Source organism: Pagrus pagrus (genome assembly GCF_965226575.1).
Source record: "Pagrus pagrus genome assembly, chromosome: 9".
Classification (NCBI taxonomy): Eukaryota; Metazoa; Chordata; class Actinopteri; order Spariformes; family Sparidae; genus Pagrus; species Pagrus pagrus.
In genome coordinates, this window is record NC_140193.1 from 33,702,609 (window position 1) to 33,729,040 (window position 26,432).

The 26,432-nt window shown below is 41.4% G+C and overlaps 1 long non-coding RNA gene across 2 annotated transcripts in view; it reads left to right on the forward strand.

Moving 5' to 3' along the window:
* The first annotated feature begins 7,970 nt into the window (after positions 1–7,970).
* LOC311262835 overlaps positions 7,971–26,432 on the forward strand; it is a 34,752-nt gene continuing 16,290 nt past the window's right edge. The window contains exons 1-5 of one of the 2 annotated variants that reach the window (XR_014623302.1): positions 7,971–8,424; positions 9,132–9,248; positions 10,506–10,575; positions 10,729–10,894; positions 12,182–12,334. This is a non-coding gene — a long non-coding RNA (uncharacterized lncRNA). Of the gene's footprint in view, positions 8,425–9,131; positions 9,249–10,505; positions 10,576–10,728; positions 10,895–12,181; positions 12,487–26,432 lie in introns of those variants that run through there. The other variant, XR_014623303.1, reaches the window with a different exon arrangement.

Here is a 26,432-nt window from a genome sequence, read left to right on the forward strand (position 1 = left end):
AAACTCTGTCCTTCGACCCTCGATTCAAGTGAGGAAAAACTTGCCCCAAAAAAAGCCCTTTTAACAGGGAAAAAAAAATGCGGAAGAAACCTCAGGAAGAGCCACAGAGGAGGGATCCCTCTCCCAGGACGGACAGACGTGCAATAGATGTTGCATGTACAGAGCAGATCAACGAGATCACAATGTATACAATTATAATGGATGGTTGACAGGAATGAAAGTACATAAAGAGGTATTACAGCAATAATAATGAAATGCACATAATGGAAATGTGATTACTAGTGATAACAGTAGTAGTGGTTAACAGTAAGGATAGTATGTAGTAATGCATTACAATAATAGTAGTGGAACATATGTAACAGAGATATGACTAATATTAGCAACAGTAGTGGTGGGTGTCAGGCAGGGCCATGGCAGTAGGCGCATCCACAATCAGGCAGGGCCATGGCAGTAGGCGCATCCACGATCAGGCAGGGCCATGGCAGTAGGCGCATCCACGATCCACGACCCAGGCGTGGCCAGGATCCATGGGAGCCTGTAGGACTAGAAAGCACAAGGACTCCGGGGAAGAAGTGAAGTCAGTGACATGCAGAGATGGGGCATGTATACAGGCATAATGTATACAGATGGAGAGGAGAGGAGGAAAGAGAAGCTCAGTGTGTCATTTGTCCCCCGGACTGGGCCTATAGCAGCATAACTAAGAGCTGGTCCAAGACAGGCCTGGGCCAGCCCTAACTATAAGCTCTATCGAAAAGGAAGGTCTTAAGTCTACTCTTAAAGGTAGAGAGGGTGTCCGCCTCCCGGACCAAAACAGGAAGATGGTTCCACAGAAGAGGAGCTTGATAACTGAAGGCCCTGGCTCCCATTCTACTTTTGGAGACTTTAGGAACTACAAGTAATCCTGCGTTCTGGGAGCGTAATGCTCTAGTTGGGTGATAGGGTAGTATGAGCTCCTGGAGATATGATGGCGCCTGACCATTAACAGCTTTGTAAGTGAGGAGAAGGATTTTAAACTCTATTCTTGATTTTACAGGGAGCCAGTGCAGAGAGGCCAATACAGGAGTAATATGATCTCTTTTCTTAGTTCCTGTCAGTACACGTGCTGCAGCATTCTGGACCAGCTGGAGACTCTTTAGAGACTTGTTAGGGCAGCCTGATAGTAGAGAATTACAATAGTCCAGCCTGGAAGTAACAAATGCATGGACTAGCTTTTCTGCGTCTTTTTGAGACAGGATGGGCCTGATTTTTGCAATGTTACGTAGATGACAAAAAGCAGACCTTGAAATTTGTTTTATGTGGGAGTTGAAGGACATATCTTGATCAAAGATAACTCCCAGATTCCTGACGGTGGTGCTGGAGGCCAAGTTAATGCCATCCAAACTAGCTATATCATTAGATAATGCATCTCTAAGGTGTTTAGGACCAAGTACTATAACTTCGGTTTTATCTGAATTTAACAGCAGAAAATTGCAGGTCATCCAGGTCTTAATGTCCTTGAGACATGCATGGAGTTTAGTAAGCTGATTAGTTTCATCTGGCTTTATTGATAGGTATAACTGGGTATCATCTGCATAACAATGAAAGTTTATGGAGTGTTTCCGAATTATATTTCCTAGACGGAGCATATATAAGGTGAATAGTATGGGTCCAAGCACGGAGCCTTGAGGAACACCATGACTAACCTTGGTATACAGGGATGACTCATCATTAACATGTACAAACTGAAATCGATCCGATAAATAGGACTTAAACCAGCACTAAGATCTAGCAAGACCAGGACAGAGACAAGTCCTTTGTCAGAAGCGATTAGGAGGTCATTTGTAACTTTCACCAGTGCCGTCTCTGTGCTATGATGTGCTCTAAAACCTGATTGAAAATCCTCATATAAACTATTGTTATGAAGAAAGTCACATAGCTGGTTGGCGACTGCTTTCTCAAGGATCTTGGAGAGGAAAGGGAGGTTGGACATAGGTCTATAGTTGGCTAAAGCTTCTGGATCAAGATTAAGCTTTTTAAGGAGCGGTCTAATTACAGCTAGTTTAAAGGACTGTGGTACGTATCCTGTTAATAGAGACAGGTTGATCATTTCTAGTAGAGATGTGCTAATTAAAGGTAAAGTTTCTTTCAGCAACCTAGTTGGGATGGGGTCTAGGAGACAAGTTGTTGGTCTAGATGAAGAAATCATCGAAGTTAGTTGGTGGAGGTCAATGGGAGAGAAGCAGTCTAAATATAAGTCAGAATTTACAACTGTTTCTGAGGTTCCTGTGTTTAAAGATACAATAGTGCCAGTTGAGGGCAAGCGATGATGGATTTTGTCTCTAATAGTTAAAATTTTATCATTAAAGAAGCTCATGAAGTCATTACTACTGAGCGTTGTAGGAATACATGGTTCAGTAGAGCTGTGACTTTCTGTCAGCCTGGCTACAGTGCTGAAAAGAAACCTGGTGTTGTTTTTATTTTCCTCTATTAATGACGAGTAACAGTTTGCTCTGGCATTGCGGAGGGCCTTCCTATATATTTTAAGGCTATCTTTCCAGGCTAAGCGGGATTCTTCCAAATTGGTGGAACACCATTTCCTTTCAAATTTCCGTGATGTTTGCTTCAATTTGCGGGCATCCGAGTTATACCAAGGTGCTAACCTCCTGTGCTTTATAGGTTTCTTTTTCAGAGGGGCAATAGAATCCAGTGTTGTTCGCAATGAGCCTGCAGTTCTATCAACAAGATGATCAATTTGTGAGGAACTGAGGTTAGCGGAGGAGTCCTCTATTATATTAAGACATGGCATTGAATTTCGTGCCAGCGGTATATTTCCTTAAATTTAGCTACAGCACTATCAGATAGACATCTAGTGAAGGAGTTTTTGCCTAATGGTGTGTAGTCCAGTAATAGAACTTCAAAAGTTATTAAGTGATGGTCTGATAAAAGAGGATTCTGTGGAGAAACTGTTAGATTTTCAATCTCGATACCATAAGCTAGAACAAGGTCAAGGGTGTGGTCAAAACAGTGAGTTGGTTTATGTACACACTGAGAGAAGCCAATAGAGTCTAATAATGAGATAAATGCAGTACTAAGGCTATCATTAACGACATCCACATGAATATTAAAATCACCTACAATAATTACTTTATCTGATTTGAGGACTAGACTTGATAAAAACTCTGAGTAAGGACCAGGTGCTCGATACACTACAACAAATAGAACTGGCTGTAAAGTTTTCCACGTTGGATGTGAAAGACTAAGAACAAGGCTTTCAAATGAGTTATAATTTAATTTAGGTTTAGGAGTGATTGACAGACTTAAGTCATAAATAGCTGCAACACCACCTCCTCAGCCGGAGCATCGAGGAATGTGAGTATTAATATGACTAGGGGGAGTGGATTCATTCAGGCTGACATATTCTTCAGGATGCAGCCAGGTTTCAGTAAGACAGAATAAATCAATATTACAATCTGAAATTAAGTCATTTACTAATACAGCTTTCGATGACAGGGATCTGATATTTAGGAGTCCGCATTTAATTCTCTTGTCTTGTTTGGAAATTGCAGAGTTGCTGTTAATTTTTTATTAGATTTTCATGCACAACTCCTCTTCTGTGGACTTTTGATTTGATTAATTTAATTAATTTAGGTGGTCGGGGGGCAGACACAGTCTCAATGAAGTTTTGGGTGTGCAACTGATCTAATGGAAGCTCAGAGAAGCGTGTAAGACTGCAGCTCTGCCTCCTGGTCTCAACTCTGGGTTGTCAGGCTGGTTGTTGGCTAACTATCAACAAAGCCCACATCGTTTGCTGGACAGCACCTCGACAGCCAGCGGTTGAATGATGACATGCCATGTCATCACTGGTTAGATTTGTCATCGTAATGCACCAGCTACTGAAATATAGGATATAGCACAGTGTGACATTTACACCTAACTTTTACAGTGTGTCCTACACTTGATATATATAAATGTAATGTGTAATCATTGGAGTTCTCTATTGCTACTGACATTTATCTCCTTTGTTCAGTGTCCTAAATGCATGAAAATTCAGTGCTGTGTTTCCCAGTTGATGTCCAGCAATGATGCCGTGGATGCTGTACAACCTGGGTGGGGTGCAAGGGCCTGCTCAATGCTGCATGCAGCTTTAATTTTAGTTTGAATGTCAAGTGTCTGACCGTTGCATTTGGTTAACACTTACATAATTTATATTCACATTGACTTTTTTTGCTCCCGTGGAAACTAATGATAATGATATTCAAAGTGTCTGGTTAAGTCAAATGACATTCAATGACATGCTTTTTAATGCTTTCTAATGATATAACACAGATTAATAACAATTATAAATTGTAGAAGTGAATTTAAATAAATAATAAAGAAAATAATAAAATAAAAAATAATTTTATATAATACATTGGAATTATAATAGGAATAGGAATAGTAATAGTAATAATGATAATAATAATCATAATTATAATAATCATCATGATTCAGTGAAGACAATTAGCCTAAAAGAAGGTTGAGAACCACTGCTTTAATAAATCGTGCACATGCTCATGGAGAACTTGTGTATCAAGATTCAACAGAATTGGAGAAAAATCATGGTATATTGTTAATGTAACGTCCCCTGGGGGTAGAATTGTTCCTTCCCGGTGACATCACACACATCAGCAAAGACGGCTCATTATGACTGGTCCTGGACCAACATGTAGTCTTGTCATATCCACGGCCAAGTCATGGTAAGAATTTTATTACTACACTATAATTTTCTAGGTGTCAATCATAACAGGCAAATATTGTGCAGTCTAACCCCAGCATTTGTCAAATTCTGAAAAATGAATGATGACACCAAGCAGGACATACCAACTTTTTATATATTAACCCTTAATATTTCCCTAACCTTGACTGTTTCAGTTGACTAAACCCAAGGGCCAGAATCCTGTTCTCTGACGTTGCTTCAACTGCCTTCTTACAAATTCAGTAGAACTGAGTGGACTGGAAAAAATGGCCAATGGACATAATTCAATCACCTATTCTGGCTCGTCACATCAGAAGGTAGTCGTTATAGACCTTTTTATACTTACCAATGATACTAATTAAGTTTCCATTCCATTCAGACCAAACAGAGTCAGGGTGCTGCTATAGCGCATGTTGGCTCATTAGAAAAGCTCTGCTACACTAAATGGAACAGAACCTTAATTAGTATCATTGGTAACACCTGTATTTGTCCTACTATCTCAAGTCAAAATGGCTGCCGTGAAGTGTTGGAAAGTAGTCAATTTTTCTCAAAGGTTCATTTAATTGTCATTTTATAACACCAGGGTTTTACAAGAAATACTATTTTTTATGGTGGAGTGTTGATGACGAGTTCAGGAGTCTCACAGCTGAGTAATGAAGCTGCTCTGTAGTCTGGTGGTATGGTAGTGGATACTTCTGTATGTGTTCTGCAGGGTGAACAGACTGTGACTGGGTGGGTGTTGCCTTTTAGTATCCTTTGGGCTCTGTGCAGACATCTCACTTCACTGATGTCACTGCTGCTCTGTGGATGGGTGACTGATGTTCTGGGTGGTTTTGACCCAGTGTATAGCCTTTCTGTCCTGAGCCATACACCAACCATGCCAGTTTGTGATGTTGCTAGTCAGGATGTATGTAAGACCTATTTGTACTATTGTCTACTGGCATAACTGTTTGCTAACAATTTCTCTGTTGTGGAGCAGTTTTAATTCTGACAAAGGAGCTTAAAGCTGGATGGTGTGACGATAACATCCTCCATTTTAGACTCTCCCACTCTGTGTTTCCACCGATGTCACCAAAGTTGAACGCAACTCAAAAAAATGTGTGCAGATTTACTTTATCCACATAAGAGACTTCATTGATAGTGGCATTTTTTATTGATACTTGAAATGCTGGTATTCTTCTAAGAAATGTTTGGGAATTAATAGAACATTTAAGTTTTTAGGCTTGCAATGTTGGAAAGATTATCAAAGTTTTGTTTTTCTTCAACCACATTGCTAGAATAAATGTTTGGAATTACTACATTTATGCAAACCACAGATATGTTGAGACTTTACATTTCTGTATGTTGCAACATTGCGTTTCTTCAAGTCCAGTTTTCTATTTTATCTTGCAACAACACTGTTATTATGGTCTGCAGGTTTAGGCACAAAAAACACTGGTGACTCGGCTGTTTTGTTTGCCTCACATCTTTAGATTTGTGTGTTCCTTACTGTCTGAATGAAATCTGTCAACATGCTTTTTTCCAGTCAGCAGCACTGAGTCATTTAACTCTATCCAGTCCTTGGGAAAGGACTGAATTGTCCTCATGTCTGTCTGTTAATGCTTGTTTGAGTAATTATTCTGGTTAGTAGCACCAAAATTATTTATCATATAGAATAGTTTGTTCAAGCGGAGATCCCTGGCTCCCACTCTGAAGTCTATTATTATTAATTCACCGCTCCTCCAGGGACTGAAGAGTACAAGCTGAATGGGTGATTAGTTTTGTCTTGTATTATGAATAAATGACTTCGGCTTTGAGGTGATGACTTTGATGTTATGTGTAGGGGTTATCTGAAAGTCAGAGTTGTTAGGTGATTTTCTACACATCAGGCCGTTACAGAATTGCAAACATTGCTGACATGGCCACTTAACATCACATGTCACTACAGCAAAAAGAAGAGCCTCTGACACAGAAACACTTGACATTTTGGGGTATATTTTAATTAACAATAGAAGAAATAATGGAGTGGAGAGGTAGAAAAAGGAAGAGAAGAAGATCCTCTTGAGAAAACAGCGATCAGGTATGTTCTATTCATTCTGAGGGAGGGATTTCCCAGCTTCCCTGCCCAGCCAGTGCCCAGCAGACAGACAGGAGTGTGGTCCTTGCAGGGGAGAAGTCTTTGAGATGGATATGCAGCAGACTTTATTTTGCCCCAGTTTTTGTCCGCTGTCTGTGCCTCCTCCCACTCACCGTCCAAGTGTTTCCTTCTCCTCTTTTCTTATTTCTGTCATCCTTTAGATCTTCAGTAATCCATGGTTTCCCTTTAGAAGAATTAGTCTTAGATTTAGGGCTGATCAAGGGAAAAGATGCTGCTTCTAAAGCAGAATTAATAAGTACTAAGAATAAATTTAAAGCTGCATCAACATCTTTTAACCTGAGAATCTCATCCCAAGAGAGATGACTGATGGCTGTTTTGAAAGATTCCAAATTATTTCTAGTGAATTTCCGAAATTTAGTTTGGACACATGTAGAATTAATAAGATTAGGAGGATCAATCGCATATAAAATCTGGAATACCGGGAGATGAACAGATATATTACATAAAAATAGACCGGAGCTGACTTCATAGTCCAGAGAGTTGAAAAGAATATTATCGATTAATGAGGCTGAAGATTTAGTGATTCGAGTTGGCTTTGTGATTAAGGGGAAAACATTTTCGGAGTAAAGTGTATTTAGAAAGTCAGTTGTGGATATCTGATCATCTTTGAGCAGATTGATGTTAAAATCCCCCAATAAGGCACACAATTTATTTTCCTTGTTTATTTTTTCTAAGGTAGAATATAGTGCGTCATTAAACGTAATGAGTCGGGGGTCTATAAATACATGCGACTACAACGTTTTTTCTTCCAAGTGCAATATCTATAAATACAGATTCCACATGCGTCGTAGCAAAGTCAGCAATTAGATCTTTTCTACTGATGAAATTATCAGCATTCGACACATACAGTGACTCTCCTCCTCCTGTTCTATTATTTCTGCAGGAGTGAGATGAGTTATAATTTGATAACGGAAAAAGACTGAGAAGATCGTCAGTTAACCATGTTTCAGAAAAAGCTAAAACTGAAAAGGAGTGAGTCAGGGTTGATAAATAAGTTTTCAGACAATCATAATTTTTAGACAAACTGCGGATATTCAAATGAAAAGTGGAAAAAACAATGGGGTCTCCCTGATGATATAAACGATTAAACTGACTCTCAGAGAAATATTTGCATGACAGTTTTGCAGAGTTGGAGCAATTAAATGCCCCCCGGGCTGGTGTCTGTCTTTCCGGGCCATGAGCAAGGTCATTGAATACAACATCAGCGTAACTGTCATCGCGTCGTGTCCTCAGTGATTGACACGTGACAACAACGTGAGGAGACGGAACATGGTTACTAAAAAAAGAGAAATTGATGCGGAGTGTCGCTCTTTCCAGGACAAATGGATTATGAATTTTTCTTTGTGGAAGTGAGAGGCAAGCCCGTGTGCCTGGTGTGTGGGGAGGCGCTGGCCGTAATGAAAAAGGCAAACCTTGAGCGTCATTACAGCGCGAAACATGCTAAACTGGATGACCTGAAGGACAATAGCGGCTGGATAAAGTTGTCGCTCTCCGACGGAGTTTGACTGGCCAGCAAGAAGCTTGATCCGAACCGCGAGCGGACCAGGACAAAGTGACACAGGCTAGCTTCGTGGTCAGTAGCTAATTTAGTAATAGCCTTATATGACACAACTCAGATCTGTCATTTTCGAGTGATTTAAAGTTGATATATGAGATTTTAGGTTGCTGATTTTTTTAAATTTCACATCAGAATGCTCTGAAATGATTTGAGGTACACTGTAATAAATTGCTGCTACAATTTCTACAGTAAAATTTTACAGTAACTTCTTGTTCTTTCATTTTACAAAGTTTACTTGTATATTGCAATGCATTATGGGTCCAAAACAATTACAGTAGCTGACTGCATTTTTCCACAGTAATATATTGGTAAAATACAGGTAAATTGCGATTGACTGTAAATAATGCAGTAGTACAGGTATTTACTGTTGAAATTGAATGTTGCACAAGGGTTTGAAGAAGAAGATGATGGCGGATTGCAGAGAAGCAACGGCATTGTCCTCCACTCATCATTAATACGAAAGTATACTATTATAAATTGGCTACAAAATTAAAATGTGATTAAACTTGTTAACGTTAGTTGACCTAACTTGACCCTGTATCAGTCTGGTGCACGCCACAAGTTAATGTTAGCTAGCTGGAGAATTTTCAGAAAACATTTTGAACAAGCAATGTGAGGCGAAGCAGTTTAATGGTAAATCAAAGTCAAAGTACAACGGATATAATGTTACAATGCGACCAGACATCGTTTGCTAACGTTAACCTATTTCATATTTATTTAAGTGTAAACTGAGCATAGCGCTGGACTTCACTCAGGCATGAAGCAGACACGAAGCCGACGGTGAGACAACCTCCGTGAACGCCAGCGTGAGGAGGCCACACTACGGAGTCAGGTCTTCGGTGAGAACAATGTTGTTTAATCTGTGTGTCACTGACTGTAATAATCGTCCGTCTGCACCGTTTTAGCTAACACTAGCGAACTAAAGTCAACTTAGGTGAAGCTAAAGCTAGCTGACTTAACGTGACATATATTAGCCGTATCGCCTGCAGAACAGGGGGACTGCCGACGGCCCATTAATGTTATTCTGAAGTCACAATAGTTCGAAAAATGTTGTTATTGAACCGAAAGCCCATAACGTAAGTCAGACGGTGTGTTATCCCGAGTTCACTGCTCCGAAAATACACACTCTTCAGCGCCGGCATTACTACTTTCCAGACTCCATTAACATATTGTTCGATTTAACAGACAATGTTTAAATCATAATAATGTATGACTTTGTACGACCCCTGAAAAAAACCTTCTAATTTCGGCTGATATTTAACTGTAACAGCCGTTCTGTGAACTAGAGACCGACATTAAGCTGGCTCCTTGATGTCTCTATTTTATTGTTATCGTTAATGTTTGTGAAAACGAGGGGTCCCTTGACCTCTCAACTCAAGATATCTGAATTAAAACCAGGAGTCTCCCCTTTACAGACATGCCCAGTTTATGATAATCCCATGCAGTTTTTCTCATACAGTGCACGTGTGTTATTTTCACCTGTTCTAAAAATGGTGTATTTGAATGTTTCTGCACACTGGGGTCCCTATACAGTCTTGGAATTGCATACATTTGGTCTGGCTGGAAACCTGAGACTGGATTCAATGAGCCCAATTCATGTGTGATGATGATGTATTGCAGAAAAATGCAGTTCTTGCATCTGAAAATATCAAATGTTTTTGATAACAAATGACAGAATGCATTTTCTGTGGTGTTCCTCAAGGTCTTGGTCTTAATGTGGTATTCTGGTGGAATTATTGACCATTTTTATCAATTTTTGAGTGGTCAGAAATTGCTAAATTTAACACCAAATCTGTGTAACAAATGGTATTAACCCAACAATAGCTGCAACAACTTATTAGACATAATAGAGCAGGAGAATTGTCATCATACTTCCATCATAATGTTTTAAGCCCTTATACACTCTAAACTTTCTACATTCGAATAGGCGCCTAACCAAAACACTGTTTATTACAGGCAGACAGTAAGTGTGGAATTATTATAGTTTGAAGCTTTCGGAAAATTATATTTGTATGATCATGTTACCAACAACAGTCAACAGTTGAGCTAAGGAAAATGACTGTCAATTTTTAACATATTTTTTCTTTGTTTTTTAGGCGTTGGCAATAGCAGCTGACGTTGAACAAACACTACCGCTTCCTGACTCTCCAAGACTTATTGTCTTAGGTAGTGTATATATTTTTTTAATCTGTTGTAAAGCATTGCAAAGACCAAGACTGTATGAAGGACACACATTAATTTAACATGTGGATATGTTTATGTGGAAGGCAACAAAAAAAAAAACATTTACAAGTAAACCATTTGTTGATTTATGTTTAGGTGAAGTGCTCACAGCAACCGTTTGGATGCTGAGCATCGAGGGTCAGGTTGTTGTGCCTCCACATCCCAGCTTCGTGGCTGGAATGGCAGCTTTGTTTTCAAGCTACTACAACTTCAATCTTGTGTACCAGGAGCAAGCATCTTGCACACTGGAATTCATTCAAAGGTAACTATGTGCTTGAAGTAGAATACTTGTGAGTCATTATTTTGTAAAGTTTGCCATCATGAGTAACGGAGATTTTATTTTGACATTCGCAAGCACAAAAAGACAATCAAGACTTATGAGTGTACTCAAATCCCTTTAACATGATTTTTTGAGTTTAAAAAAAGGGTAAGTTAGCAATTATTCACCTAATTGCTTTTTATCCCATTGCAGAACCACTTCTTTATGTAACAATGGTAGACATTTTGAAAGTAGTTTGCATTAGGATAAACTGAGCATTTAGGTGAATTAACTGCAAACTTGCTTTGTTCTTTTCTTTTTAACTAAAAAATAGACTTCCAAATTATTGAGGTTTGCATGACCTTTGACCATCATTCAATTATTTATAGGGGGGGGTGTTCATTGGCGTATTAATGAGACTCAGACAAGTTTTAAATAAGTCGCTTTGTTGTGGAAAACAGAGTCATAGGAATAGTTAGTTCGGGTTTATGGTCACAAGGCTGTACGAGTTGCCAACCAGTAGTGATGTAGTTGCATGGTCATAGCCTTGGGCAGAGAGTCCTTTAATTGGAGATCTCCTGACCAGCCCAACAACAGCAGCAGCAGCAAACTGGGACAATTACCAAAGAACATTTTAAACCACAACAAACATGCCAAAACATGTCTAGTGTTCCACAACAGAATACATATTAAATTAATATTTAGTTATTTTTATTTTACCCGCTTTATGGTGCCCTCAGACCACTCCTTACTTTGGGACAATTTTGTATATGACAGACTGACAGTATTACTATGCACTGGAGCCTCTCGGTGGCCTGCACGGTGAGGCTCCAGTGCATATCCTGAATGTTTTTCACAAACAAAATAGTTCCAATGTAAGGAGCAGTTTAAAAGCACGTGAAGCAGCTAAATAAACTTAATTTGGTGTATTCTGTTATGGACACTTAAAATGTGATGTTGGTGTGATTTGTTTGAGGGTATTGTTGTCCTTCCAAGCCGGGGATGGTCGGGAAATTTCCAACCAGAGGATCTGCTACCTGAGGTTATGTTGATGCAGCTATATCACTACTGGTCAGTAACTCATACAATATTGTGACAAGAAATCCAAACTATCCCTTTAACCGTTATGACCCTACATTTTCACTGTATTAGTCATTGCATTGCAGGGCCACTTCCTGGTTCAGCTTGCCTGGACAGCACAACTGAAATGACAATTCTGCACTCTCTTGTAGAGCAGCTGTGAGAGCAGTTTTTCATAAAGTTTCTTTTCATGTGATTTTGTGATTTAAGATGTTTCATTGGACTCAACCCTACCAGTGGCACCAAGACAGCAAAGCTGGTGAGCCAAAAAAGTGGGAAGGTGCAGGAGAAGAAGAGAAACTCCATTTATCTTCACGTCTCCTCTCTCCTCAGGAGGTTGATGGATTTTGAATGGCTTCGAGTGTAAGTCATATACAAACGACTTCCCCACTTGTTGAATGGACAATGTTCTAATGGATTTGTGTCACCAGTTGGACAGTTTCTGTTTAACCTAGAATACAAATTATGGTGTAATGTTTTGTTACTACGCCTGCTGCATTTGTACCTTTGTAAAACTGAACTGAGTTTTAATGATAAAATGTTTATAATTTTGCAGCTCGGACTGTAGTTTTATTTAACAGGTTATGAGAATCTAATGCAATGTTGATGGATTTTGGATTAAAAGCAATCCTGGTCTCATTCAAAACACTTCACAATATGCATAATTTGCAAAGCTGCTAATGTAAAAAACAAAAATTAACGGTAAAAACATTCTACAACAACATGTTGTATTGTGAAGTATTAACAGCTATTACCTGGCAACTCAAGTTATCTACTGCTTAAACTACTAAACATCAGTGAATATAAAACCAACAGGAACAGATTATTTAAAAGTTAATTGGATTAAAACAATAAAATACACTGATGGATCAAATTGGCTAAAACATTAATTAATGATCATGATATTTATGCTATTGCAATTAAGTTAAAAAGGCCATAAAAATATGCTGTGAGCTGCTTACCTTAAAAAAAACTAAAAAATCATGGCCCCTGAGGGATGGTATGAAAATCGAAATGGCCCTCGATAGGAAAAAGGGTTCCCCACCCCTGATCTAAAGAAATGTTCCCGTAAAAAAAACTAACTTTATAGGGAAACTATTACTAATCCCACCCCTTTGAATATTGAAACCTATAAGAAATATAAAAATAAATTTACAGCTGTTCCAAGAAAAACAAAAAAAAAGTATTATGCAGATAAATTAATCCAGGCCTCTAATGACATCAAGTCAACCTGGAACCTTATTAATCATTTGCTGAATCGTAAAAAATTATCAGCTGCATCACCAACATTAATGTGTGGGAATGTGGGGACGTTTTCAAACCCCGATGAAATAGCAAATGGCTTTAACAACTTTTTTGTTAATGTTGGCTCTGTCCTGGCATCGAGTTTCTCGGATGCCGGTGAGAACCCCTGTAGTTTTATTAAGGGGCAATATCCTCCTTTTGTGTGTACACTTTTGAAAGTCGTTTCAAGATGGCGCCAATGACGGCAGGCCATCTGTCTCGTCTGCACAGTCTGTTATTTGCTTTCGCCCTATTTCTCTCTCTGTGTTGGCAAGATGTCTATGCTCTACTTGTCTATGATCGCCAAATACTTCTTGACATCCGAGGACAGTCGTTGTCAACGTGTGTTGAGATGGGACATCAAAACCTCCTCCCCTCTTGTCTGATATACCGGCCTACCTGTGCCGCTTACCTGCTGCTATACTGCGCAAGAGACGTTTTAGGAGACGGGGAAACCGCGGCGGAGTGCTGGTGAAACTTAAGGCTTACCTGGCGTCTACCTATGTGACGTGTCCTGTGGATGGATGCTACATCCCTGCTGCCGGACGATTGCTGGACTCAAGAGGCCGATGGCTCCATCCTGTTGTCCCTGGCCCGATGGATGTCATCGACCTGCTGGCTCCGATGTGTCCTCCCGGACGGGTTTGGGTCCACAGAGGCGGCGTTGTTCTTTCTAACCTTCGCCCGCTGGATCGCGTTGTGCCTTCGGTCAGTGAGTCTTGCACTCTTCGCCTGGCTCTGATTAATGCTAGATCGCTAGCAAACAAGACCTTTTTTGTTGAACGACTTCTTCACTTCACGTGAGTTGGATTTTATGTTCCTGACGGAAACCTGGCTCCGCGCTGGTGAGTTCACACAATTCTCCGAGCTTCTTCCTCCTCAGTGTGACTTCCTCAGTTCCCATCGGACCACCGGTAAAGGTGGGGGTCTAGCATCTGTATTTAAGTCCTCTTTTCACTGTCGGCCGGTTCCGTCTGACAGCTACTCCAGCTTTGAACTGCAACTTTTTGAGGCAAACCTTCCCGTGACCGTATTGTGTGCGGTGGTTTATCGTCCTCCAAAATATAATAAGGATTTTATTCAGCACTTTGCCGACTTTGTGGCAGGGGTTGTGCTGAAGTATGATCGACTTTTAATTGTTGGTGATATTAATATACATGTGTGCTGTGAGTCCAGGCCTCTGGTCAGGGATTTTCTAAATCTTATCGACTCTTTTAACCTCATCCAGTCTGTCGCTGGCCCGACGCATGAAAAAGGTCACACCCTGGACCTTGTGTTGTCGCTTGGTTTGTTGGTTGAAATTAGTGAGATTTGTGACACATGTATCTCGGACCATCTGCCTGTTTTATTTACTTTGACTGGTTCCAGTCCCGATGTGTCAACCGGTGCTCCTGCGCACCGTCAGCGGGCGATTAACCCGTTAACTGCTTCACAGTTTTCTGCTGCTTTTAGAGACACTGTCCTGTACACGTTGGATGACGGTGATCTCGGTGCTGACAACCTCACGAACCTTTTTAACTCTACCTGCACTGACATTTTGGATTCTATTGCTCCTCTGAGGTCCAAACGCACCAAGGCACTTTCTGAGCCGTGGCTGAATGACTGTACTCGCTCTCTCAGACGCGCCTGCAGACAAGCTGAGAGAAAATGGAAAAAGGACAAACTCCAAGTCTCCTTTGGAATTCTACAAGACACTTTATTTAATTATAAGAAAGCAGTAAAAACTGCAAAAACTGAGTTTTTATCCCACCTTGTTGCTAACAGGTTCTTTTTAACGTTTTTAACTGTCTCATTAATCCTCGTGACACAGATCATGTTGTGCCCTCACCTACTCTGTGTGAGAATTTCTTAAAGTATTTTACTGACAAAATCTCTGTTCTTAGCCTTCCTTTCATTCCTTCTATGTTGGACCCCTCTGTCCCTCCTCTGTGCCCAGCTGTCTTCCAGCAGTTTGAACCGGTTTCATTCTCTTACTTGTCTGACATAGTCAAACAGCTACGTCCTGCAAACTGCCCCCTGGACAGTATTCCTGTTTGTTTATTTAAAGACGTTTTTAACACTGTTGGGTCAAGCATTTTAACTCTTGTAAATTCATCCCTCAGTACAGGGTGTGTTCCCTCTGCTTTTAAACATGCAGTCGTGCAACCCCTTTTAAAAAAGAATAATCTGGACCCTTCAGTTCTTTCCAATTTTAGGCCGATTTCTAAACTCCCCTTTTTGGCTAAAGTTTTGGAGATAATTGTTTTTAATCAATTGCAGTCTTTCTTGCATGATTTTACTATTCATGAAAAGTTTCAGTCTGGCTTTAAGCATCGCCATAGTACTGAAACTGCCCTCCTAAGAGTGCTAAACGATCTTCTTTTAACTGCTGACTCAGGAAACTCGGCTGTTTTAGTGCTTTTAGATCTGACTGCTGCCTTTGACACTGTCAATCATTCAATTCTTTTATCTCGTCTTGAAAAGTGTGCGGGCATTAAGGGTACTGCCCTTGAATGGCTCAGATCTTATTTGTCAGAAAGAAGTTACTCTGTCAAAATTGGTGAATTTTCCTCTTCTGTGGCCCCTCTCTCCTGCGGGGTGCCCCAAGGGTCTATTTTGGGTCCTTTACTGTTCTCATTATATATGCTGCCCTTGGGTTCCATCTTTAAGAAACACAATATCTCCTTTCACTGCTTTGCGGACGATGTACAAATCTACTTGCCAATTCAACCAAATGATTCAGACTCCCTGCAGCCCTTGCTTAACTGCTTGAGTGATTTAAAAACCTGGCTGGATCTGAACTTCCTCTGTCTTAATGAAAACAAAACAGAAGTTGTTGTCTTTGGTCATCCTGATCAGCTCCGCTGTGCTGGCACTTTTGGCCCTCTTTGGTCCTCCATTCGACCATTTACTAGAAATTTGGGTGTGATTATTGACAGTGCTTTTAAGCTAGACAAGCAAATCAGTTCTGTTGTCAAAACCAGCTTTTTCCAACTCAGACTTCTAGCCAGAGTTAAGCCGTATCTGCCCCTTAAAGACTTTGAAACAGTCATACACGCTTTTGTAACGTCTCGACTTGATTACTGTAACTCTTTGTATGTGGGTCTGAATCAGTCTTCTCTCAATAGACTTCAGTTGGTGCAAAATGCTGCTGCTAGGCTTTTAACTAAGACCCGAAAGCATGAGCACATCACTCCAGTTTTAGCTTCTCTCCACTGGCTTCCTGTCCGTTTCAGAATTGATTTTAAGGTTTTATTGTTTGTTTTTAAGGTTTTAAATGGCTTGGCTCCTCCATATCTATGTGAGCTCATCAACATTTACTCTCCAGCCAAAGCTCTGAGGTCATCCTCTCTGATGGCTCTTAACGTCCCAAGAGCCAAACTGAAGAGTAAAGGTGACCGAGCGTTTTCTGTGGCTGCTCCTAAATTGTGGAACTCTTTGCCTCCGCAAATTAAAACTGCTCGGACCACCGAAACATTCAAGATATTGCTAAAAACCTACTTTTTCTCACTGGCTTTTAACTCTAGTTAGACGTTGACATCTTGCCTCCACATACTGTCTTTTGTTTTTTGTATTCCCTGCTTGTTTGATGTATTTATTTGTACTGTGAATTCCTGAACCTGTGAAGCACTTTGGTCGACTTCGGTTGTTTTTAAATGTGCTATATAAATAAATTTGACCTTGACCTTGACCTTGACCTTTTAACACCTTCAATCCTCCAACTATACAAGAGGTCCATAATATCATCTTGGAATTAAAGAACTCAGCCCCAGGTCACAATGGTATAAAGAGCATTTTGATTAAAGAAACCATTGATCATTTAGTTTCTCCTTTAACCCACATTCTTTCCTTATCACTGCAATCTGGTAATATCCCCCATGATTTAAAAATCGCTAAAGTTATCCCCATTTTTAAAACGGCGATACTGACAATTTTGGAAATTATCGACCTATATCCATCCTGCCATGCATCTCTAAATTACTGGATTTTACATGATCATCAGTATGGATTTCCTAAAAAACATTCTACAGAGCATGCATTACTTCAGTTAACTAATATTATTTCAACTACTATGGACCAGAAAAAGTTTGCCCTTGGGGTCTTTCTAGACTAAAGCAAGGCATTCGATACTGTCAACTACAGTATTCTGATTGCCAAATTAAATAGATACGGTGTGGAGGATATTGCCCTGAATTGGTTCAAAAATTATTTATTTAATAGACAACAATATGTGACATTTAATGGCCACTCCTCTACCAAGTCCACAATTTTACAGGGGATGCCTCAAGGCTCTATTTTGGGCCCTTTATTATTTTTGATTTACATAAATGATTTAGCTTTATCTTGTAAACATTTCATCTCACATTCAAACAGATATGCTCCGTCAGCACCACCATTCACAAAGTATTCTCTTCTACCAATTCACAAACTGAATAACCATCAGATTTGTTTGTTTATTCACAAGTTTATTTACAGAAACCAAGATCTCCCTGTCACTTTTCAAAATTTCTTTACCTTCAATCATAATGTACATTCTCACCGCACTAGACACAGTAATAATCTTACTTTATATTTACCCTTCACCCGCACATCACACCATCAGTTTAATATGACTTACAGAGGTCCTATGTTTTGGAATGGACTACCTCCTCCACTAAGATCCATTTCTTCTTATTCACTTTTTAAAAAGCAGCTAAAAATACATCTCAACTTCTCTTGAATTTCCTCGCTCTCTCCATATCCCACATCCTTACTCTGTCTTTTTATTGTTTCAATTAATGATTTTTTTTTTACCTTATTTCTATTGTCTCTATTTGTTGCTAATCACTTTGCTCTTTATCTCTCCATTTTTTTCTCATTTTTGTTCATTTTGCTCATATAACGTTGATTATGTATGCACTTTATCTCTTATCTTATCTCTATCTTTCTATGCTTATTTGTTAGCCATAGAAATTTGTCTTGTTGTAATTTGTTATAGGGGTGGAACTTATGTACAAGCCAACCGGCTTCGTTCCCTCCGTGCACCATTGAATTTAAATGTGTGCTAAATAAATAAACTAAACTAAACTTAAACAGGAGAAATTGAATGTGTTCCTTATGATCATTTACTTGCATTGGAACAGGTTCGGTGATGTGAGTAATGGTAAACAAGTCTTTTCCATCTGGCTCTTATGGATCTGTTAACAATTTCAGATTTGAGTCCCAACTTCTCTGCTAAACCCCAGTCCATTAAATTCTCATCAGCTCCCGAGTCTATGAGCACTTCAAGCTCTGTGAGGGTGTGATGCATTATCTTTACCCTTGTGAGGGTGCGTGCAGCGGGACATGAAATTGTGGTTTGACTCGCCAGCATGGATCTTTTGGCTGGACAGGTAATGACGAGATGACCGGTTTCACCGCAGTAAAAACACCTGCCTTCCAACTGTCGCCTCCGTCGCTCCTCCTGCGTCAGCCTGGCTCAACCCAGCTGCATGAGTTCCCCCTCTTCCTCCTTGGAAACGTGGCGAGCAGGCTCCGGCGACGATCGTTGGGGAGACGACCAGCTTGGTGGGTGTCTCTCCTCGTTATTGTCTGAGTTGCCCAATCCTGTTGTCCGTTCAGATTGTGAGTGCGATGAGGGAGTCCAGGTCCGCGGGTAGCTCCAGGGGAACGAGGAGGTCTTGAATGGGAGCTGCCAGCCCTTTTAGGAACACATCATAAAGCGCAGTGTCGTTCCACCCACTCTCCGCCGCCAGAGTGCGGAAGCGAATGGCGTAGTCACAAACCGAGGCGCTGCATTGTCTTAGTCCACTCAGCTCTTGAGCCTTCTCTTGGTCGGTTGTCACCGGATCGAAGGTCCTTTTTAATGCCGCCTGGAAATCGGCGAGAGATCTGCAAAGCAGCGAGTCCCGAGCCCATTCGGCCGAAGCCCAAGCTTTAGCTCTGCCGGACAGGTGGGAGATCATAAAAGCGATCATAGACCGCTCGGTGGGAAAGGCATGAGGAGTTAGTTCAAAGTGGATTGAGCAATCAATAATAAATGTCCGACACAATCCCTGTTCCCCATTGAATTGTGCTGGTGGAGCCAACTTACTGCCAGATCCGACCATGGGTATTACTGGAGTCGGTGCTGCTACTGCTTCCGCTGCTGCTTGAGACGGGGCTGTAGTGGTCGGTGGGACCAGCTGGCTCATCATGCCTTGTAGCTGTGACGTGAGTTGTCCCAGGTGTGATGCCATCGCCGTCTGGTACTCCTCCTGACAGTCGAGGCGAGCCTCTTGGGTGCGCAGTATCTCCGACAATTGCTCCATATCTGCTGAGTCCATACTGGCCAGAGTTTACTGTCAGACCTGGACTTGGAAGGAGGACTCAGGAGCAGTATTGGAGCAATTAGAGCAGGCTTTTATCGTGACACTTTTATTCTTAACTTACACTCTTAAATGACGTGACAAACAAATAGGCTTTGAAACATCTAACTACTCTGTAGGCTATGAAACAGTACTACATAACATGAGGAAAAAGACCTCAAAAAAACAAAGAAGGAAACTAAAGATCACTCAAGGGAGGCAAACAAAAGAACTAGTAACTTAACTACTCTGGCAATCCTGGCTATGAAAACAAGTAACAAAAAAAATCCCTCCAAAGGAGGCAAACAAAAGACACAAATAACTTAACTACTCTGGCAATCTTGGCTATGAAAACTAGTAACAAAAAATCACTCCAACGGAGGCAAACAACAGGACTAATAAATTATCTAGAATCTTACTGGAAAAAATTACAAACAAAAAGTCACTCATTTAAGAGGAAAAGTATCCGAAATAAAAACTTGGAAAATGAGGCTTGGAACAAGGCTGTGGACGAGGGCTGGGGTGCGTGACAAACACAAACACTCTGGCACATAACAAAGGGAGACGCAGACTATAAGACACATCAGGTGAGGGAACACAGGTGGAAACAATTAGGAATCAGGGGAGACGTCAGACAGGTGGCACATGAGGAAGGGCAAGTGACCTGAAACGAGAGGAGAGTTACTTTTCAAAATAAAACAGGAAGTTCACAAGACAAAAAACCCAGGACAAGACACCCCTCACAGACTCCATTGGTTGTCTCCATCGTTGAACAGCCACTCCAATGTTGACTCTACTTTCACCTCGTGAGCTCTCCAACTTCTTTTTGTTTGTAGCCTTTTCGAGTTCGGTCTTTCTTCTCTTGCTCGGTTTGGCAGTACAAGCTGCTGTAGGTACAGCTGTTAATGAAAAGTGTTTCTGTACTTTCTCTGCCATTCTTGTCCGTAAACAATGAGCTCACTCTGCCACAGGGTGGGCAGGTAAGGACAGGGTGATGGACAGGTAGGCTGTCCATACAATACCTTTGGGCCATTAAAATTGATTGGATGAAGTTATTACAGCCCTGTCGCTGCCAGAGACCATGGATTTTTTTCCTTTTTTTCAAAATCATTTGATATTTTGATTGCTGTCTGGATGCTAAGAGATTTTCTACATCAATTAAAACTGCAAGCAGTGATGAATGGGCCCTCGCAGAGCATGCTGCTGTCAGGGCGTGCTGCTGTTGGGGCATGCTGCTGTCTGGGCTTGTTAATGCAACAAGTTCCAATGAGGAATCAACAGTGAAGGCAGTCAAGCTGTCGTGTTGTCATTTAGCAATAAAAGCGCCACCTATTGGCTGATTTGCGCCAAATTTTGCACAAACAGTCATCGGGCCATGGCACACAATTAGGAAAAGTTTTGTGGTAATCGGACTGTATTTCGTCAAGATAAGCAAGACTGTCTGTTTGACCACAATGTGCAGGAAATTGTTGTTTTATATTTCGGGTGCTGTTTGGACTATCACAATTCTTTTAATAACTTTTTGTCAGGAAGGTCCACAGATGCTGTGTGGAAATTTTTGTGCAAATCGGAGAAATTGCCTGGGAGGAGTTCGAAAAAGTAGGGTTGCGACATTTAGCGAATTTGTGAATGGAAATTTAGTGCGAACGTGGCCTACATCACACAACTAGCTGAAGTCAGGGAACACGTAGATATAAGGTTTAAAACTGTGCAACATATAATGTGGGAGTTATTGGCCAAAAACTCTTTTGTCTTGATAATAGCGCCACCTGCTGGTTATTTTTGGTGTGTGAGTTACAGGGGCCAGTCTATCCCACCCCTATGAATTTCGTTTACATAATTGTTATGGTGTGGGCACAGTGCCAAACATAAAATTAAAACTGCAAGCAGTGATGCACGTGCCCTCATAGTCCACATGCGTCGGGGCATGCTGCTGTCGGGGCTTGTTCATGCAATAACTTGCATTGAGGAATCAAAAGTGAAGTCAGTCAAACTGGTATTTCGTCATTTAGCAATAAAAGCGCCACCTATTGGCCGATTTGCACAGAATTTTGCACAAACCATCATCACACGATGGCAAATGATTAACAAAAGTTTTGTGGCAATGGAAGTGTATTTCGTCAAGATATGCAAGACTGTCTGTGTTACCACAATGTGCAGGAAATTGTAGTTCTATATTTTGGGCGTTTGTTGGACTATCAAAATTCTTTTAATAACTTTTTGTCAGGAGTGTCCACAGATGCTGTGTGCAAAGTTTTGTGGAAATCGGTGACATTGCCTGGGAGGAGTTCGAAAAAGTAGGTTTTTCATTTTTCGTGATTTTGCGAATTTTGCGTGGCCTACATCACACGATTCAGCTGAATTCAGGGAACGGATAGATATAAGGTTTTAAACTGTGCAACATATCATGTGGGAGTTATTTGCCAAAAACGTTTTTGTGTTGATAATAGCGCCACCTGCTGGTCATTTTTGGTGTGTGAGTTACAGGGGGCAGTCTATACCACCCCTATCAATTTTGTTGACATAATTGTTATGGTGTGGGCACAGTGCCAAATATAAATTAAAGCTGCAAGCAGCGATGAACTGGCCCTCGCAGTCCACGCGCGTCGAGGCGTGCTGCTGTCGCTGCCTGCTGCTGTGATGTCATGCTGCTGTCGGGGCTTGTTCATGCAACACCTTCCATTGAGGAATCAAAAGTGAAGGCAGTCAAGCTGCTATTTCGTCATTTAGCAATAAAAGCGCCCCCTATTGGCCGATTTGCACCAAATTTTTCACAAACCGTCTTGGGGCCATGGAACACATTAAAAAAACTTTAGTGTGAATGGGACTGTATTTTTATCAAGATATGGAAGATTGTCTGTATTACCACAATGTGCAGGAAGTTGTTGTTTCATACTTTGGCCGTTATTTGGACTATCATAAATCTTTTAATAACTTTTTGTGAGGAGGGTCCACAGATGCTGTGTGCAAAGTATTGTGCAAATTGGAGAAACTGCCTGGGAGGAGTTCGAAAAAGTAGGTTTGTGACATTCCGGAATGTGCAAATGGAAATGTACCTCGAAAGTGGGCGTGGCCTACATGACACAATTCAGCTGAATGCAGGGAACACATAGATATAAGGTTTAACAATGTGCTCCATATTATGTGGGAGTTATTAGGCAAAAACGGTTTTGTGTTGAATATAGCGCCACCTGCTGGTCATTTTTGTTGTGTGAGTTACAGGCACCAGTCTATACCACCCCTATCAATTTCATATCCATAAGTGTTATGGTGTGGGCACAGTGCCAAATATAAAATGAAACTGTCACCAGAGCGCCACCTAGTGTCAGATCGGTAAGACCTTCATCAGCTATCCTCAGGAGGGCATTGGCAATGAGGATATCAAATTTTGTAATAATCCGACCAACCGATGTGGAGATATAAAATACTTCAATTTAAAGAGTGCCACCTAGTGGTCATCGGGCAAAATTTTGCACAGTGCCTAAGGGGCTCATGTGGAAGTAGTATCCTGAGTTTCATGTCATTCGGACACACCAATGTGGAGATATGCAACACTTCCTGTTTGGAGAGAAATCTGCAGGAAGTTGTAATTTAATAACTTGAGTATTCTTTGGAATATCTAAATTCTTTTAATAAGTTTTGTCAGAAGGGGCCACAGATGCTACATACTACGTACTACGGTAAGCGTGTTGCGTCATTGCGTCATTTCCTGTTGTTGTGTTACTGACTGATAGCGTAACTGTGCTGCTCCGGCTCGTCCGAGCAGATTATTGTTGTATTCCTTTCTGCAGCGACCGAGATCCCGCTTGTTATCGGGCACGTGCTGGTCCACTAAGGCATTCAACAATACTCTGTGTTTATAGCTTGGTCGCCGGGCTTGCTGCTGTTTGTAGCTCTCCTAGCTCTGCTGGCTAATCTATCGTGTCCTAGCTTAGCCACTATCAGCTAGCGATGGCTTCTCTCTCTCCCTCTTGCTCTCCTCTTTTCTCTTGCTCAGTGTGCCAGATGTTCAGTTACACCTCTGCCTCCCTTAGTGATACTGGTACATGTATTAAGTGTAGTTTATTTGTAGTGTTGGAGGCGAGGCTCAGTGAGTTGGAGGCTCGGCTCCGCAGCATGGAAACTCCGACTGTAACTGCTGCAGTTAGCCTCTTAGCTAGTGCGGACCGAGCAACTGTAGCTTCAGCTAGCCGTCCCTCGGCAACTCCCGAGCAGCCGGGAAAACAGGGCGGCTGGGTGACTGAACGAAGGGAGCATAATACCAAGTCAAAGCACACGTTACACCACCTGTCGCTTCACGTTTCTAACAAATTTTCCCCACTCAGCGACACACCCGCTGAGAAACCAACTCTGGTCATTGGCAGCTCCATAGTACGAAACGTGAAGTTAGAGGCACCAGCGACCATAGTGAAATGCATCCCAGGGGCCATAGCGGGCCACATCGAATCAAACTTGAAACTGCTGGCTAAAGCTAAACGTAAATATAGTAAGATCGTAATACATGTCGGCGGTAATGACTCCCGGCTACGCCAGTCGGAAGTCACTAAGATTAATGTTGAGTCGGTGTGTAACTACGCCAAAACAATGTCGGACTCCGTAGTTTTCTCTGGGCCCCTGCCAAACCTAACCAGTGATGACATGTTCAGCCGCATGTCATCATTCAACCGCTGGCTGTCAAGGTGGTGTCCAGCAAACAATGTGGGCTTTGTTGATAATTGGCGGACTTTCTGGGGAAAACCTGGTCTCACTAGGAGAGACGGCATCCATCCCACTTTGGACGGAGCGGCTCTCATCTCTAGAAATTTAACCCATTTCATTAGCCAACAACCAGCCTGACAACCCAGAGTTGAGACCAGGAGGCAGAGCTGCAGTCTTACACGCTTCTCTGAGCTTCCATTAGATCAGTTGCACACCCAAAACTTCATTGAGACTGTGTCTGCCCCCCGACCACCTAAATGAATTAAATTAATCAAATCAAAAGTCCACAGAAGAGGAGTTGTGCATGAAAATCGCAGCATGGAAACTCCGACTGTAACTGCTGCAGTTAGCCTCTTAGCTAGTGCGGACCGAGCAACTGTAGCTTCAGCTAGCCGTCCCTCGGCAACTCCCGAGCAGCCGGGAAAACAGGGCGGCTGGGTGACTGAACGAAGGGAGCATAATACCAAGTCAAAGCACACGTTACACCACCTGTCGCTTCACGTTTCTAACAAATTTTCCCCACTCAGCGACACACCCGCTGAGAAACCAACTCTGGTCATTGGCAGCTCCATAGTACGAAACGTGAAGTTAGAGGCACCAGCGACCATAGTGAAATGCATCCCAGGGGCCATAGCGGGCCACATCGAATCAAACTTGAAACTGCTGGCTAAAGCTAAACGTAAATATAGTAAGATCGTAATACATGTCGGCGGTAATGACTCCCGGCTACGCCAGTCGGAAGTCACTAAGATTAATGTTGAGTCGGTGTGTAACTATGCCAAAACAATGTCGGACTCCGTAGTTTTCTCTGGGCCCCTGCCAAACCTAACCAGTGATGACATGTTCAGCCGCATGTCATCATTCAACCGCTGGCTGTCAAGGTGGTGTCCAGCAAACAATGTGGGCTTTGTTGATAATTGGCGGACTTTCTGGGGAAAACCTGGTCTCACTAGGAGAGACGGCATCCATCCCACTTTGGACGGAGCGGCTCTCATCTCTAGAAATTTAACCCATTTCATTAGCCAACAACCAGCCTGACAACCCAGAGTTGAGACCAGGAGGCAGAGCTGCAGTCTTACACGCTTCTCTGAGCTTCCATTAGATCAGTTGCACACCCAAAACTTCATTGAGACTGTGTCTGCCCCCCGACCACCTAAATTAATTAAATTAATCAAATCAAAAGTCCACAGAAGAGGAGTTGTGCATGAAAATCTAATAAAAATTAACAGCAACTCTGCAATCTCAAAACAAGACGAGAATTAAATGCGGACTCCTAAATATCAGATCCCTGTCATCGAAAGCTGTACTAGTAAATGACTTAATTTCAGACTGTAATATTGATTTATTCTGTCTTACTGAAACTTGGCTGCATCCTGAAGAATATGTCAGCCTGAATGAATCCACTCCACCCAGTCACATTAATACTCACATTCCTCGAGGCTCCGGCCGAGGAGGTGGTGTTGCAGCTATTTATGACTTAAGTCTGTCAATCATTCCTAAACCTAAATTAAATTATAACTCATTTGAAAGCCTTGTTCTGAGTCTTTCACATCCAACGTGGAAAACTTTACAGCCAGTTCTATTTGTTGTAGTGTATCGAGCACCTGGTCCGTACTCAGAATTTTTATCTGAATTCTCTGAGTTTTTATCAAGTCTAGTCCTCAAATCAGATAAAGTAATTATTGTAGGTGATTTTAATATTCATGTGGATGTCGTTAATGATAGCCTTAGTACTGCATTTATCTCATTATTAGAATCTATTGGCTTCTCTCAGTGTGTACATAAACCAACTCACTGTTTTGACCACACCCTTGACCTTGTTCTAGCTTATGGTATCGAGATTGAAAATCTAACAGTTTCTCCACAGAATCCTCTTTTATCAGACCATCACTTAATAACTTTTGAAGTTCTATTACTGGACTACACACCATTAGGCAAAAACTCCTTCACTAGATGTCTATCTGATAGTGCTGTAGCTAAATTTAAGAAAATTATACCGCTGGCACTAAACTCAATGCCATGTCTCAATATAATAGAGGACTCCTCCACTAACCTCAGTTCCTCACAAATCGATCATCTTGTTGATAGCACTGCAGGCTCATTGCGAACAACACTGGACTCTATTGCCCCCCTGAAAAGGAAACCTATAAAGCACAGGAGGTTAGCACCCTGGT